Below are 16,634 nucleotides of genomic sequence, written 5' to 3'. Positions count from 1 at the left end.
GAACATTAGGGGCAGAGTCTTTATGAATGGGGAACCACTAGAGCAGACTGATAGCTTCAGTTACCTGGGTATCACATTGGGCTCTAGGTTACAGTGGAAGCCGCATGTGGCCCATTTAATCTCTAAGCACGCACAACTATCTGGTGCCCTTCTAAGAGAATTTAAGTTTTCAGCCACTAAACCTGTAGCCCCAGTATTAAGAATTTATGACTCAAGTGTAAGATCTTCCATGTTATATGGAGCAGAACTGTGGGGGTCGTCTGATATAGCAGGTCTACAAAAAGCACACAACAAATTTCTCCGCTGTATAACAGGGCTCCCACATTCTACACCACTTGTACCTCTGCGCATGGATTTGGGATGTCAGAGTCTAGAAAATATTTGTAGATTTAGACCAGTTGCTTACTGGAGAAGACTGTGGGTAACCCCAGAATTGAATCACTATGCGTTAGCACTCCTGGAAACGCGTGATATGGATTCTGGGGGTAAAATTCTATGGTTTAGAAAGGTTAAAATTCTCCTTAAGTCCCTAGGATTGGGGGATCTTTGGGATAATCCTCAGGGGGCATTATTTCCTACCAAACAACAGTTAAAAGAGGCCTACTGGTCATTCATATCCCAGGAGGAGTTTCAGTCACACATTGCTCCATCGTATACTAAGGCTTTTTTGGAGCTGAAACATACTCCTGGGTATGAGATGTACTGGGATCTGATTACAATGCCTCCTGATAGGAAATTATTCCATCAGTTTAGGGTAGGTACCCTCCCACTGAATATGGTCACCTGTAAATGGGCTTCTAGTAAAAATGACCAAATGTGCCCTTTTTGCATAACATACCCGGAAACCATAGCCCATGTTCTGTTTATTTGCCCAGAATATAAGGCCCCCGTCATAAATGGATAAGAGCAGTTTGTATTCAAAAGGGTATTATGACGGGGATTACTGCACTGAGAATATTTCAAACCGACTGTTCTGAAACAATAGTGATAGCTTTAGCAAAATTTCTGAAATGGATGTGGACAATAAGAGCTGGGAAACTGAAAGCCCTCCAGTCGCCCTAAAGTAAACCCAGTACAATTGTGGTACTTTTTTATAGTTTTAGTGTGTTTTTATGGAAGACAGTTATTTATTTTCTTATTTGGTAGGAATACCACTTATGTAGTGAACTTAAATCCTGCTGTTTCTAGTTTCAGTGTCATGATTTCTGTGTATAACTCAAATGTGTAGCTCAAACGGATATACCTGATGATGAATTGTTCTTTTTTTTTCTTTTTTGTATTTGATGATGAAATGTGTTTTTAATTTGTCTTTTATGACAACAAGTCGAAATAAAGACTGACTGATGATGATGATATTTACAGAGAATGATATTCTTGCCGTTGTTCAGCCAGGAGTTCAGGTGGTGTTGCACTTAGGGGCGGTGGTCTTGGGTCCGTAGGGAAGTGGAGGTGGAGATGCATGCGCCGTTTCATTTTTTACCCCATTAATGTTACCATGACAACCTCGTAGAGGAAAAAAAGCAGGTGTGAACCCCGACGTGCAGTTTCCAGTATTTTCTGTTCCTGCATTGTGAGCTTGATAGGGAGGAAAGAATCATGCAAGCCCAAGTAGTATTTCACCAGTTTTGTCGATCTCAAAGCCGTACAGTACAAGAAGGTTGCCAATGTAAACAGGGTTAGGTGTTTTTTTCTATCTTTAACTATTGGGGGTAGTGTCTCTGTCTTTTAGGTCGTTAAACCCTACTCACATAGTAGCCACCTGTGATATCCTCAAAGGAAAGAGCCGAAGACATCTAACGGTAAGAGAAACACTTTATTAAGCACCTTCTCCAACGACGACTCATCAACTGTCACCAGGCTCTTCCAAGGTTTTATGCGTCATCACTGCCTCTGAGATCATCACCTTCCAAGAGAGAGACAGGATGAACTTGATAGGCTCTATGCCACACTTCTCCCTCCCCATAAAACTTTTGTTTTAAACAAAAAACATAGTCTGAAATGAAAATGTACCACTTAGTAAGATTAGTGAAGAGAACAGTGGCGGCTGGTGACATTTGAAAGTAGTAGGGCGGAGAGTTTGTGGTGAGTGCGCGGTGGCTTCAATGTCATAGGGAGGGTTCGGGGGGTTCTCCCCCCGAGAAAATTTTGAAAAAAGAGTGGGCAAATGGTGCATTTTAAAGCATATTTGCAAAAGCAAGAAGGTTAATAAAGCAATGGTCATAGTGTCTTTTCAGACTCACAAGCCTGTCAATAAATCTGCTGGCACTGCTCCAGCTCAGCTGTCCTTACAGACTCCTGTACACCCTTTAGCACTCCCAGGCCTGCCAGTAAGTCTAACGTCACTGCCACAGCTCCACTATCCTTTCATACTTCCAGGCCTACCTGTAAGTCTACAGACACTGCCCCAGCTTCACTGTCCTATCAGACTCCCAGGACCGTCAGCAAATCTGCTGGCAATACACCCAGTTCCACTATCCTATCTTTGCTCTCTCTCTGGCAGGAGAGGGCCCTCTAGGCACTAGCAGTACACACACACACTTGATCTTAGCCAAAAGGCCGAGAAGCACTAACAGTTATTTCTCGTCCACTTTGACAGGAGAGGACCTTGGCAGGGGCTGGCAGTGGTTGCCGGGAGGATAATGTCTAATAAGTCAGACTTTTTCTGGCTCAAGACCTGTTTCCCTGAACCAAGTGCATTAGCCGGGAAGTTTTAAGGGATTTGAAATCACTCTTATTAAATGGGATCCTCATGCACCTGGCAGTGCCACGAGCTGCCAATAATGGGTATCAGGAGTGGGGCACCCCCACCACCAGAGTTCGGGCATTGGGGACATTAGCGGAGACTGCCTTTCCTATCACAGGCACTAGGAGGGAGAGAAGGTAAGAGGCAAGAGAAAGAGAGGGGGAGAAAGGAAGTGCAAAGGAAGAAAAGTGGAGAAAGGAGGGAAGAGAAAAGGAGAAAGTGAGTCAGTGGGGACAGACAGAGGAGAGAGGACAATAGAGAGAGAGAGAGAGAGAGAGAGAGAGAGAGCGAGAGCGAGAGCGAGATGGGGATACTGAAGAAAATAGAGATAAAGAAGAAGGAGTAGTGTGGCAGAGAAAGGGAAGACCAGAAAGGAGTAGGAGAGAGTGCAAATAAACAACATCATCCATCAGCAACAGGCCAGCCCAGACAAGAAACTGAAGTGAGGCGCCGACACCACAGCTGATCTATGAGACCTGACAGGCAGCAGTCCTAAGGTTTTTGCTGCCCTTGACAAAAGTGCTCTAGAGAGCGACATCTAGCAGCCACCACCTCTCTAGTGTGCGCACATGAAGGAACAAGTTATTTTACTTACATGTGGTGACCTGATGCATTTCAAGGTGCATCCAACGCCATACTTGCAAACCTATCCCAGAGGAGAGAACCACCACCCTGTGCCCCTAATCAACCACCTCACAGCTTCAGTAATGAAGCGATTACTTTAGGAAATTAGACTTTATTGATGACATTTCAAATTCAAACTCACCAAATCGATGGCAGGGATACATTACAGACAAACGTGGCATTTAAAAGGCTTGAAGCTACCTCCTAAGAACCTGAATACTATTTAAAGGCGAGGAATACATTAAAAACTCCTCCGCAAAGAAATATGCAATGTTCTTCTAATGTAAATGACAGACAAGATTATAAACGAGTCTAAAAATTACTGATATTAAATAATGTCTGCCGAGACCGGAAGTTGTCTTGTTAGCACTCTTGAAGATGCACTTTTATTGTCTAAGTGAAAGTGCACCTTGTGCAAGTGAGCAGTGCAGCCTGCTATTCACTTAGCTGCACGGACTGAAATGATACTCACTCACTGGTACAGCCAGGAGCAGGAAGGTGAAGCAATTAGATTCAGAAGGGGCACCGGAAAGTGTGGAGGGGCCCTTGCAGCGAATTTACTGGCAGCACTGACTAGAGATACACATAGAAAAACGCAGAAGGTGAATGCTGCAATGTCAGCATGATTGGCCTCCTTTACAGCAGCAGCACACGATTATCATACTGACAAAGACTGTGTTACAACACAATGCTGACAACATGGCTTTACAAATAATTATTCCTATGCAGATGGACGACCGCACTAAAAGACCTGTTGACAGTGAGCCCCTTTTATTCCATTTTATAGGCAAACAAATCAATCTGTGGACCATCATAGCTGGCTGACTGTCATACAACATGCCATGGCTTCAGGTGTTTCAGCTGGCACGTGTCACGCACAGACGGGCGAGAAACGGAATATATAATAATGTGAGCAAGCACGTTCTCGATGTAATTTTGAATGCTACCCTAAAATGTCTTTTTTTAACATACTTTGCACACATCTGCACATCCCTAAAGCCAAAACTAGGGATATGAGAAGGAAGAACACATTTTATTTGTTTTATTTGTTGCTACAATTGTAAGCGCTGTCACCAAGTGTATTACATTTAACACAAATACCCCTAACAGGAGTATTTGTGTTAAATGTAATACATTTAACACACATGGAAGTTGCATCCGAGAAGCACTCGGTTATTACTACCTCAACCAAGCAAGCAGCGCCAATGAGAAACAACTGATTAAGCGTAAGGCCCATTTTTTATAAAATTATTTTCATTGAATTTTGAATTACAGAAACAAACAGAAAGCTGTGCAGTCTCTGCCTCTACGTAAGGCTAAGCAACCATGGCAAGGGTTATGCACGGACGCATTTTTAATGTGTTACTGTTAACGGTTTGTTAAGTGCGGCCCTGCCCTGAACAGCGTGGTGCCGCGCATCACGCTATACCTACTAACTCACCTACATTCATGACACTACTGCGGACGTCTTCAAATTGAGTTTTATGAATAACTAACACTCAAAAGTAACTATTTTCAATATTAACCTGTTATGTGAATTCGGCGCTTTCTTCAATACTTTCTTCCCTGGCAACCTTTCCTTTTCATGTCAACAGGAAAACAAAACCTCTCCAACTCCTTGTCATGCCTGATGGTCTTGACCCGATTACTTTAAGATCGGTGACTTCACCTTTGTACTTAAGCTTTAAAATTACAAATCTAAACTACCGCAGCAACGACTTCAAAATTACTTTGAAAAACATACAATTAAATGCAACGTCTTTCTAAAGATCACACAACAACAATGGCTCAAGTGTAGTGCAATTACGCATAAGGGGGGGGGATTACAATTTAAAAAAGAAAGCTAAGCTTACCAGATTAGGTCCGCGCGGCGCCTCTCTGCTTCTCGGCCGGGTCCCGTTGGCGCCTCTTCTAAGGTAGGAACAGCACTGGTTGGCAACCCCTCTAAGCCAATAGACGCTGCTCCAGTAGCGCCAGCATTGGCTTACAGCAGGATGACTCATCGCCCGCCTGCCCATTAGGAGACCGAGGTGTGAGCCTTTGCTCAACCCTCGCTCTCCTAATGGGCATGCGCCAGCCACAGCAGACAGTAGTGCGCATGACTGGGCACGGAGCGAAAATTCGCCTCCTTCACCCAGCATGCGTACTGCTGCCTGCTGTGCTCTCTGCGCCACCCCTGGTCTGCTGCATGTCAGTCACTCAGCAGCATGACGTCGGACCGCCCTCCCCCTTCAGACTCTGAAGGGGGAGGGCGGTCCGAGTTCATGCTGACTGTGACTGACATGATTGTCAGAAAATTCTCCCTCGACGCCGAGGGAGCTGCCGGTGCGGACGGCTTGTGGGGCAACGCCCCAGCGCCCTTAATGGACGCACCGCCACTGGAAGAGAAGTGTCCTGTGGAGAGACACACAATGCTAAGAACTTTAAAAACAATAATAATAAAAAGAGATTGAGGGAGTGAAAAAAACAAATTATTAATATGTACGATTCATTCTACAAAATCTGTAAAATACATTGGTCTTTTAATGACTCTATTACTCTTTCTTCGGATTGACAACGGGGAATTCTTTAGGACCGGGAACAACTACCACTCTGCTTTTGTTCCAGGTGTGCCCATCATGCGTTTTTACCGCATATTAAAAACATTTTACCACTTTTAACCTCCTGGTGAATTTGGACCAATCCGCACACCCTTTTGGAGCCTTTACCTTCACAAAATCACCCACTCTAACAGACACACTCTTCACTTTTTTGTACAAATCAAATGTCTCTTTTCTGCTCCTTTGTGCAGCTATCTCTTTGTTTCTTCATTCTCCCACCTTGTTGTCCACGCACCCCTTTGTCCAATGCATCCAACCAGGATTAACTGTGGTTGACGGTGCCCTTCCCTTGAACAATTCAAAGGGGGATTTACCAGTGGTTGTGTGTGGTGACATGCGATACCCAGATAACCTATTGGACAACTCTTCCTTCCATTCTAAGCCAGTGACCCTCGCCAATTGTATGCCTTCCTTCAGTGTTTTGATCACCCTCTCAATAGCACCATTAGTCTCAGGATGATACAAAGCAGATGTTTTGTGTGCAATCCCGCAATCTTTCAAAAATGTTTCTATCTCCCGTGAACAAAACTGTACACCATTTTCCGTTAATATGTAACGTGGAAAACTTTCACGTCTAAAGATGTTATCCAAAAATGTTATCAACGCAGAGGAAGAAATGTCATGGACACACGACACTTCCACCCATCTGGAATATAGATCCATGAGAACCAACACATAAGGAGTTGCATGCTCCCCTCTCACTGGTCCCAGAATATCCATCGTTACTTCTTCCCATGGATATTTTGGGCTGGTTTTCAATCCTTTGTCACAGCTAATGCACTCCGTGCAATCCCTAATCATGCATTCCACATAATGATCAAGGCCAGGCCACCACAAAAATCTCTGCGAAGTCTCCCTTTCGTTTTTACAATACCCATGTGACCTTCATGAGCTAACCGTAATATCCTTGTTCTCAACTTCTCAGGTGGAATTAAGCTTGTACCTCTCAATAAGAATCCTTTATCCACCGCAAGCTCATCCACGGTCTTCTCCCATCCTCTCATGCAGTCCTTGAGTTCCTTTCGATTCCTTCTACCCAAACTCACAATATTCCTAACCTTACACAAAGTTTCATCCTTCTGCAGCTCATTTAACCACTCCTCTTCACTTATGGTACCTTCTGTTACTTCACATACACTCACTTCATCTTCCTCATCCAACTCATCACCACCATCAGACTGCAAATCATACACATCTACTAGTCTAGACAAACAATTAGCTGAAAAATTGCTCGCCCTTGGAATGTATTGAACAGTAAAACAAAAATCTTGCAATCCTACAATCCATCTTCGTATACGTGAGGATATAGAATCTAGGCCTTTCTTGGTGAAAACTTCAACTAAGTTTTATACTCTGTCTGTACACCAAATGTGATGCCCCACAGAACAGTTTGAACCTCATAACAGACCAATACACGGCTAGAGATTCTCTCTCTATAAAAGAGTAGTTGCATTCTGCATCTCTGAGAGTTCTTGAGATGCATGCAATCAACTTTCCTTGCCACATTTCATTTGAATTATAAGTGGTCCCAACCCTTTACCACTGGCATCACATACAATCTTAGTATCACACAAGGGTTCAAAAGTCTGAAGAGAAGGAGCATTGCTCAACTCCTGTTTCACATTTGCAAATTCCTGGGTGCATTTAATACCCCACACAAAGTCAGTTTTCTTTTTTAACAGTTTTCTCATATTATATGTTTTGCTGGCAAAGTCTTTGATGAAACGACGATAACATTCAACCATCCTAAGAAAAGAAGATAGTTCCTCCTTGGATTTGGGTTCCTGCAGCACTTTGATTGTGTCCAACAGCTCATTTCTTGGCCTGAACCCTGTTGCAGCAACTTTGTACCCTAAGTAACTGACTTCACCAACACCAAACTTGCACTTGTCAGCTTTAAGAGTCAGTCCTGCCTCCTGTAGGTTGTGTGACACTTCACAAACTCGCTGATCATGCTCAACATTGTAAAACATTGAAAAACTGCTGCGGCTGAAATTAATCCAAGAGGCATCCTTTTGAAGTGAAAAATGCCAAAAGGAGTTGTAAAGGCTGTGAGATCCTGCGAACACTTCTCTAATTCAACCTGGTGGTGAGCAGACGTAAGGTCTAGCATGCTAAATACAATTGCACTAGAAAAAGTAGTGACCAGTTCCTCAATGTTGGGCAAAAGAAATCTGTCAACTACTACCTCCCTGTTTACTGCCCTCAAATCCACGCAAAGACGAATCTCACCATTTCCTTTGCATGCAACTACAATGGGAGCCAACCACTCTGTTGCCTCAATTCCTTCAATAACTCCACACTCCACCAATCTCTTGAGTTTATTAGCTACTGCCGTCTGTAAATGTATCGGAATCCTCCTCACTTTGGCCACTACCGGGGTTGCATGCGGCCTTAGTTTGATCCTGTGTTTGTAGCCAACTAATTTACCAAGTTTGTGCTGAAACAACTCCTTAAATTCCTTCACAAATGTGTGTTGACTACATTCAATTTAATCTATTTGTACTTGTGGTATTTTGTTGGGATGTAGACTGACCCCCAATTCTTTCTGGTGACCCCATCACAAGAGATCATCACCCTAGCATGAAATATATATTTTCCCACGTGTACATTTCCCACTCACACATATGCCAGCTTTAAAATACCCCTGCACTTCAATCTTGGACCCACTATGACTGCTGGTGCTTAAGAACTACCACCTGCCATTTCTCAAAGCGCGTGCTCAGCAAGACTACACTTTACCTTCTGTTGGCCTGCCAAGAGTGCACAAATGTCTCCTCCTTCGTGTCTCCTATTCCCACGAGAATGGCTCCAGGCTTCCTACACCTACCACACAACCAGGCTTGGTGCAGGATTTGCACTCAGGATTCTCCTGACACACGCTGCCTCCGGAAACAAACTGTGAGAAGTTGGCCTGGCATATGCTGTTCCTAGTTATAGGGACACCTTGCACCAGTCCAATTCGACTCTTATTGATGATAGGTTTAAGACAACCTTTAAAGAAAGCTATCCTAGTGGTAGCTGTGGAGAACAGCCTTCAGGCTAAGTCTTGAAGGAGTGTTAAGCTTATTGTTTTACCATAATAACCTCTTGAATATCCAAATGAAAGAGTAGCCCACACAGGTATATATATAAAATATATGTATTTATTCTAGACAGAATCCCACAGTCACCTTATGTGGGTAGTGGCAAAGTTACAATTCAAACAAGCATTTCTAAACACAATAAATAGCACAGAAATCAATGGGCCCCAGGGGGGGGACCAAACCATATACTAAAATAGTGGTATAAGAACCACGACAATTCTACAGGCAATGCCTAGGGCATTCAGGATCGCTTGCCCCTTCAGAGTCCACCCACAGTTAAGAGGAAGGGGACCCACGGGAGGCGTGTGCAGTGCGAGAAGCTGCTATCGAGATCGCAATGTTAGCCTATGGAGAATGTCGCGGTTGAATAATTAAAGGTTAAGGACACTTCTAGCAACAGTACAAAGTTAAGGCTTGAGACTTAAGGCTTTGGAGAGCCCACCACCACGGAAGTACCGAAGTACCACTGTTACCTGCCCCAGGGAAGCCGGGTGCATAGGTCGATTCTGGTGTCGGGTCGCGGGCTGATTTTCTATGGAAAAGTAGTCCAAACTGCTGCTAGCTGAAAGCGTCGTTGAAGTCGTGAAGATTAAAGTTGAAGAGAAGATAAAGATGAACCTGAAAGCAGAGGGGACAGAGTCTGGGTCACAGCACAGTGACCAGGGAGCTCACAGGAAGGAGCTCGTGGATGTCGGGTGCTTCAGGTGTGGAAGGTACAGATGGGCTCTGCAGTCACGGGCTCCGGGAGGCTTCAAGAAGGCCAGCTTCTGGAGGGCAACTGTCCCACGTTGGATGAGGGTCGCTGCGGTGTTAGTGTCTCGATTGGATCCACTAAGCATTGGCAACCGCAACCCACGCGAGATGTACAAAGCAGCTGCTGGTGCAGACCCACGAGGTCTGAGGGTGCTCTCCTTTGCAGGGAGCGTAGAGCAGGCCTGGAGCAACCAGGGGAACTCTTGGAAACGTAGATTGTCCTCCGCCAGGGCCCACAAGTCGAGAGACAAGGGACCGCGGAAGGCAGCAAAATGGAGTGCGTAAAAGGGCTCCCACGGGCCACCGGAGTGGACTAGGGAGCTGAGCTTTGGCACGGATGCTGCTTGAAGGTTGGCTCAGAAATGGGCCAAAGCACAACTTCCCCACTGGTCGGGGTCGTGTGCAATGCAAGAGGTGGCCGGGTTCTCGGGGTATGCAGGGATCTCGGCACCCACGTGGTCCACGGTGCTCAGACTTGCTGGGCACACTCACAGGACTCTGGGATGCACTGGAGACCCACCTCAAGGTTGATGGAAGGCGTCAAAGTTCGTGAGAGCAGCGAAGTTCCAACCGGGTATCTTGCAGTCTTTTAGGTGCCTGCCAAGCAGGGGGATAACTCCTTTATCCCAAGGGAGATTTCTTCTGTCAGCTGGGCAGCAGCTCGTCGAAGGTCAGTTCTGTGAAGTCCTGTACGAATCTAAGGCTCTAGGGCAAAGTTATTCCCATATATCCCCAAGGTTAGGGGATGGTCCAAAATAGAGCCTACCAATCAGAGTAGAGGCGGGAAAGGGTGGCTACACCCACTCCCCTTTGTGTGTTTCCCGCCTGGGCGAGGGGCAGGATGCCCCTGAACCGGTTCCAGGCGGTGTATGCAGAATTGGGGCTCTGCAGCTGCCTACGTGCAACTCTGAAAGGACATATGGTGCACCCACCCTGTTCCAATCCACATATCCTGTCTGGGGAGTTGCTGGCACCTCCCTGCCACAGGAGCCCTATTGTCCAGATGGCGAGGCTGGGGTTTTCCCCAGCAACAGCCAGCCAGAGTCGTGTAGGTGGCGGACAGTAGCCATTTTGTGGTACATGTGCACTTTTAAATTGGTGTCTAAATTCTACCGCTTTTCCCATATCACCCTCCTAGCAAGGGGGAATCGTACCCTCATGCCCATGGCTGGACTGGGGGTACGATTCCTTCATGTTTGACACCAAACACGATATGGTTCTATGTAGCCATTCCCAAGTTACAGCGATGACGCAATAACTTATAATGCGGTTAAGAGTATATGGTATGGCTACACTACAAACAACCCAGTAACGATTTTACGAAGGTTGCAGAGAGGTCCTACTCATGTAGGGGTCCCCCCTCACACATACCTCAGCACCCAGCCCTGTAGGATTACCAGGGCCTGCCATAGGGGTGACCTATGAGAGTATATGTGTTGTAAGGGTGTGGGATATAGGGTACCTACATCCCTGTAAGGGGTGCTAGCACCACCTTACCCAGACTACAGTAGTGGTCTGGTGGTGTCAGTTTGGGTGGCTGTCCCAGGGTGGCACAATAAGTGCTGCAGCCCTGGTAGGCCTACTGGGGGACCCATGCCCTGGGTACCTAGGGTACCATCTACAAGGGACTGGTAGGGCATGCCCAGCATCCAATTAGGTTTGTACCTAGAGTACTTTACATCAGTTTTAGGGAGAAAGCAGATAGGCTGGGGTCCTGGATAGCAGGATCCCAGCCAGACTAGTCAAAAACCACTTAAATACCAGGCAAAAAGTTGGGGGCAACCATTAGTCAGATTCCACTCTCCTACACAAACTAATCGCACGAACTGTGCAGCCTCGTAGAAACGAAACTGATCACACGAACTACGCAGCCTCGTAGAACTGATTCCTTCTTCAACGATGACGCCAAGCTTCCTGCCCTCCACTATGCAACGGGGCTTGTAGTCGGCAGGACTCTGCATAAAACTTCCCACTGCAGGCTGCTTTTCCCGCCAGGGAACTTTCAAACAGACACTACTCTGTTGTCCATTTAGGAAGCGCCGCACCACACGGATCTCCAACTGCCTCAGCTGCATCGGACGTGCTCCGCAACTGCTTTACAGCTTGAACCAGGCTGAACGCCACATCGACCCAACCGACCTGGCTGATACCGCTGAGATTGAATTATCAGCAGATGGAGACACGAAAGACCCTCAACTAGCCGTGCTACAGGGTTCAGCCTCGCTCATCAAATACCGAAGTCCAGGAACCAACATCACACTTTGGTGTCACCTCGTTAAGGTGCTTCTCTAGTTCCTTAATCCTGATCCCATCGCTCATCGCCAAAATTGAGATGTCCTCAAAGGAAAGCGCCGAAGACATCTAACGGTAAGAGAAACACTTTATTAAGCACCTTCTCCAACAACGACACATCAACTGTTACCAGGCACTTCCAAGGTTCTACACATCATCACTGCCTCTGAGATCATCACATTCCAAGGGTGAGACAGGATGAACTTGTTTGGCTCTATGCCACACCATCCCTCAGTGTGCGCCCTCTAGCTCCCCATGACTTTAACCCTCTATAGTTAAGTCTCCTGCCAATGTCTTACCCACATTTTAATGAAATTCAATTATATATGGGGAGAGGGTGGCCTAACGGCTAGGGTGGTTGATCTCAAATCGGGGGAACAGAGTTCGAGTCTCGGCAACGACGCTCAACATCCTGTGATTCTGGGCAAATCACTTAATCTCCCTTTGCCTAACAAAAATGACTTTGCCTAACAAAAATGAATGTGTCCTTATGTAAAGCAACTGGTGCTCATGTAAAGCACTCTGATACCTTCAGGTCAAGTTTGCGCTATTTAAAACGCCGAAAAAAAAAATACATTGCTTCCATATCACTCAAATTTATTGATTTACTGAGGATGGTTGAGGGGCTCATTTGACCTCCGTATAAATAGGAACACAATTGTGACTTTGGAGTGTAAGACTGGTATGAGCTCTTCTTATGGTCCTTTTACAGCACCGTTTGCCAGGTAACTATTGGACGATTATCTCCATTATTCCTTACTCTATACTTCATCAGTCTAATGCCCCAGTTACTTAAATGTAATCTTCATTACCCTCAGTCCATCTGGTTTTCGTCACAGTCATTACAGTTCATGAAGATTACTAGTATGTTACCGGGGTATTACTCCTATTTTCCTTGTCCCAGTCATTACAGATGGGATACACCAAAGCTGAAGTCCTTTGACCACTCTATAAACCATAAAACTCTGTCTTGAATATGCAAGACACCAAGTTTTAGTGCATAGTTAAAAACAAATTAAGTGCTCACTATCAACATTTACAATGCAGAATTCAACGTGATTAAATTCACAGAACTGAATTGCTGAATCAGTCCTCCCATGTTTGACAGAGACTCCTTCGTCCTAGCATAGTCAGGAACATTGATTCTTGGTGTTCGTGTCGTATTTCTGTCTCTTAATGGACTTGAAGTAGGACTTCCCCTGAAATTTTGAAGATTGGTCCTACCCCTGCTGTCTCCTTGAAGGTTGACGAAAGGAAAATTTCGATGTGGAAGAATTCAAACCTCTAGAGGATTGACGCTGAAATTACAAATGTTTTCTCTCCTTAAAGATACAATGGAGCTTATTCTCCATCTTGACACCAATTAGTCTGGAACCCTTGAATGGCATTTAAAGTGTAGTCGACCCTGAGTACCATCAGTGTTCCAGTCCTTTAGGTACAAGTTCCTTCTAGCAGCTATAGAAGCTCCACTCACCAGTGCTGCTGCACAGATCATATCAAACGATATGTCAGATAGAAACCATATCTAACGCTCCATAGCCTTCAGAAGAGGGAGGCAATCTGATTGATGCTGGATAGTCATAAAGAGATTCTTGAAATCTCAAAGTAAGGTTTGAGCAGTATAGGGCCCATAATTCTTGGCTCTTAAGGCAACATGAGTTAATGAGAAAACGTTTTTCAATGAAGAGTCAACTTTTTTATCTGACGGATCCGTTAAAATATTTTCCTCGGCCATAGATGAAAGACCAACGAGACTTGCCACAACAGAATCAACATGCACATTGTCTGGCAACATTGTCTCCATGTTTTCCAGAGAAGAGAGCTTGGCCATGAATTTTGTAACGTGATTTTGTCGGTATCTTTTCATTCTGGTCTGCTGAATGGTCAATCCCACATTAGAAGGCTTTTAAAAATGCCTGAAGAGCGATTCATCTAAGGTTAGGGCCTATGCAAAATAGGAAAGTTCATATTATTCCTAATATAAGCCAGCAAGTCTGTCATCATCTCTGTAGTGATATATTTGCCTTTTAAGTCCGAGGAGGATGAAGTGTCTTCAGGTGAATCTGAATTATCTGTGTCACGTACTGTCTCTGATGTCTTCTTCTCTAACACAGGTGAAGAAGCATCCCTTTTGAAGACATGTCCAGATGACCCAGAAAAAGCTGAAGGAGAGATGTTCCTATTTGATGTATGCTTGCCCGTACTGAAAAGAAATGGAAATCAAACTAACTGCTGCCACGAAACTCACAACTGCAAAGCAAAGTAATAACGCTTACCTACGCTTGCGTACATAGCTCAAAAAAGATGCACTGCTCCCGTCATGAAATGAAAGAACACTCATGTGAACTGCTTCAGTCCTACCGCACAAGCGTGAACCTGAAACAGCGCTTTCCAGGATGATTTTTTTATTTAATTTTACGGAGTTTTATATAGCGCGAACTTGACCCGAAGGTATCAGGGCGCTTCACATAGCACCAGTTGCGTTACATGAGGACACATTCATTTTTGTTAGGCACGGGGAGATGAAGTGATTTGCCCAGAATCACAGGATGTTCAGTGTCATTGCCAAGGCTCGAACCCAGTTCCACAGATTCGAATCGACTGCCCTAGCCGTTAGGCCAACTCCTCAGCAGCAATCTCCCTCCACTCCTACCAAAACTTAGAGGAAGTAAATATTGGCCAAGAATCCCAGAGTCCTACCAGCAAAGGAGGGGACACGTCAACACCACAAAACTAATAATGGTATTTGCACTCCTCACACCAAATAAGCAGATGGTCTGGGACTATAAGTAATCGTGCGAAAATAATTTATTCCATGCATTCATAGTTATTTTCAGCTTCAACAAATCTGATGCCCACAGAAACCCTCCCAAAGTAAAACATATATATCATAAAATTCATAATTTGGCAACATCAATACATAATAATAATGTATCTATTTCACCATCTGTAGAATTTGTAACACTAATTCTTCATACAACTCCTCTGCTCCCTGTCATTATCCTAATTTCGACTATGATGTCATAGTTTCAACTTGCTTATACCCTCACCTTCATCAGGATTACAGATATATTGACAAGTAAGTCTTTGATAAACAATTTGGTACTAGTGTGTCTAAAAAAATACATCAAAACTACATTAGTCTACCAATTTACACGCCAACCACCATCCGAGAGAAGGACTCTGGCAGATCCTCACTTCGGGAAATGCCGCTTCCACAGTGGAGGCATGCACCCCACAGGCCCGGCAAGAGAGGTAAGCATAACCTTGAGATAGGTGCAAGCTAAGCAGGAACCTGCCACATCATCATCCTGTCATGCATTAAAGCAAAAGAGGAAAAGCTATGAGAGCAGCTCCCTTTATGGCACCCAGGTTGGGTGGGTGGGGCTAGCATTCAAGGATTCTCCTGCTTTGTTCCTGTCGTCATGATGTGACATCACCTCATCTGTAATTGAGGACGAGGGATGTATGAGTTATAAAATAATTCTCACCATTCTGACTGGAACTTTACTTTATGTGCTTTGTGTTCTTTTTGTAATATGAAGACAATGATCATGCATTGTTGTAGCTGATACTAAAGGGAGCGCCAGTCCCATTTAACTTCCAGGTGTGCGCAAATTCAATCTGGATGGGAGCCCAAATGCACAGGGTGTGCGGTTGTAGAGCAAGGACTGTGAGGAGGCGTAGGATTAAGAGTAATGGAGATTACCAGAAAGTAATCCTGACACTATATCCAGACATTACTAATGAGGAATACCAAAGGACAAGTTCATTTGGGCTAACCCCACAAATATACATAGTGCTCTGAGAATTATATATGCTGTAACATCCCAGGATGCTTAATATAATACATCTGTACAGCATCCGAGCACATGGAGTTTTAGCTTCTTCTCATTTGTTCAGGGATTAACATCTCCTTGTGTTCCCCAGGTCCAAACTACACCAGTGCCTCACCCGGGTTGGCCGCTGTAGATGGTGCCCCTCAGAAGACAAGAGATACATTAATTAAGTACCTGCACCTGTTTTATTCCCTTGGCTTACCCTTACTTTCCTTCAGTTTTCTTCCTTTGGATTGCTAGAATCCTCTGTTTTCCTTTACTCTATTCTTTTCACAATCTTCCAGTTTTGGGGGGGGGGGTGTTAAACAGCAACATAATGCATATCTTGGTATAAACCACAAACCTGACCTTTCCACAGACTCTCTTTCTTTGGGGTTTAGTTATTGAGCTAGCATCTCCTTACAACCCCATGCCCTTCTAGGTTCCAGCATTCTACACCCCCTTCTTTGGAGGCATTGCCAAAACTGTTACCTTTTGGGTTTTGTGCATACACCTGAAATCACCAAGTCCCTTCATGACTGTGGCAGGGTAGTGGCATGGTGAAAGACAGGCCTGCGAGCACTCTCCATCTATTCCTGATGTCCAGCTCGGTCTAAAGACCCTCTGTTATGTCCATACGGGGAAAGAGAGTTGGGTCTCTCTTGGTTTGGCTTCAGGGGGTTCCAGAGTTCTTCTCCTTCTCTTGTCAGTAGTCACA

Source organism: Triturus cristatus, chromosome 2_2 (assembly GCF_964204655.1).
Source record: "Triturus cristatus chromosome 2_2, aTriCri1.1, whole genome shotgun sequence".
NCBI classification, from domain to species: domain Eukaryota; kingdom Metazoa; phylum Chordata; class Amphibia; order Caudata; family Salamandridae; genus Triturus; species Triturus cristatus.
This window is presented reverse-complemented; position numbering follows the sequence as displayed.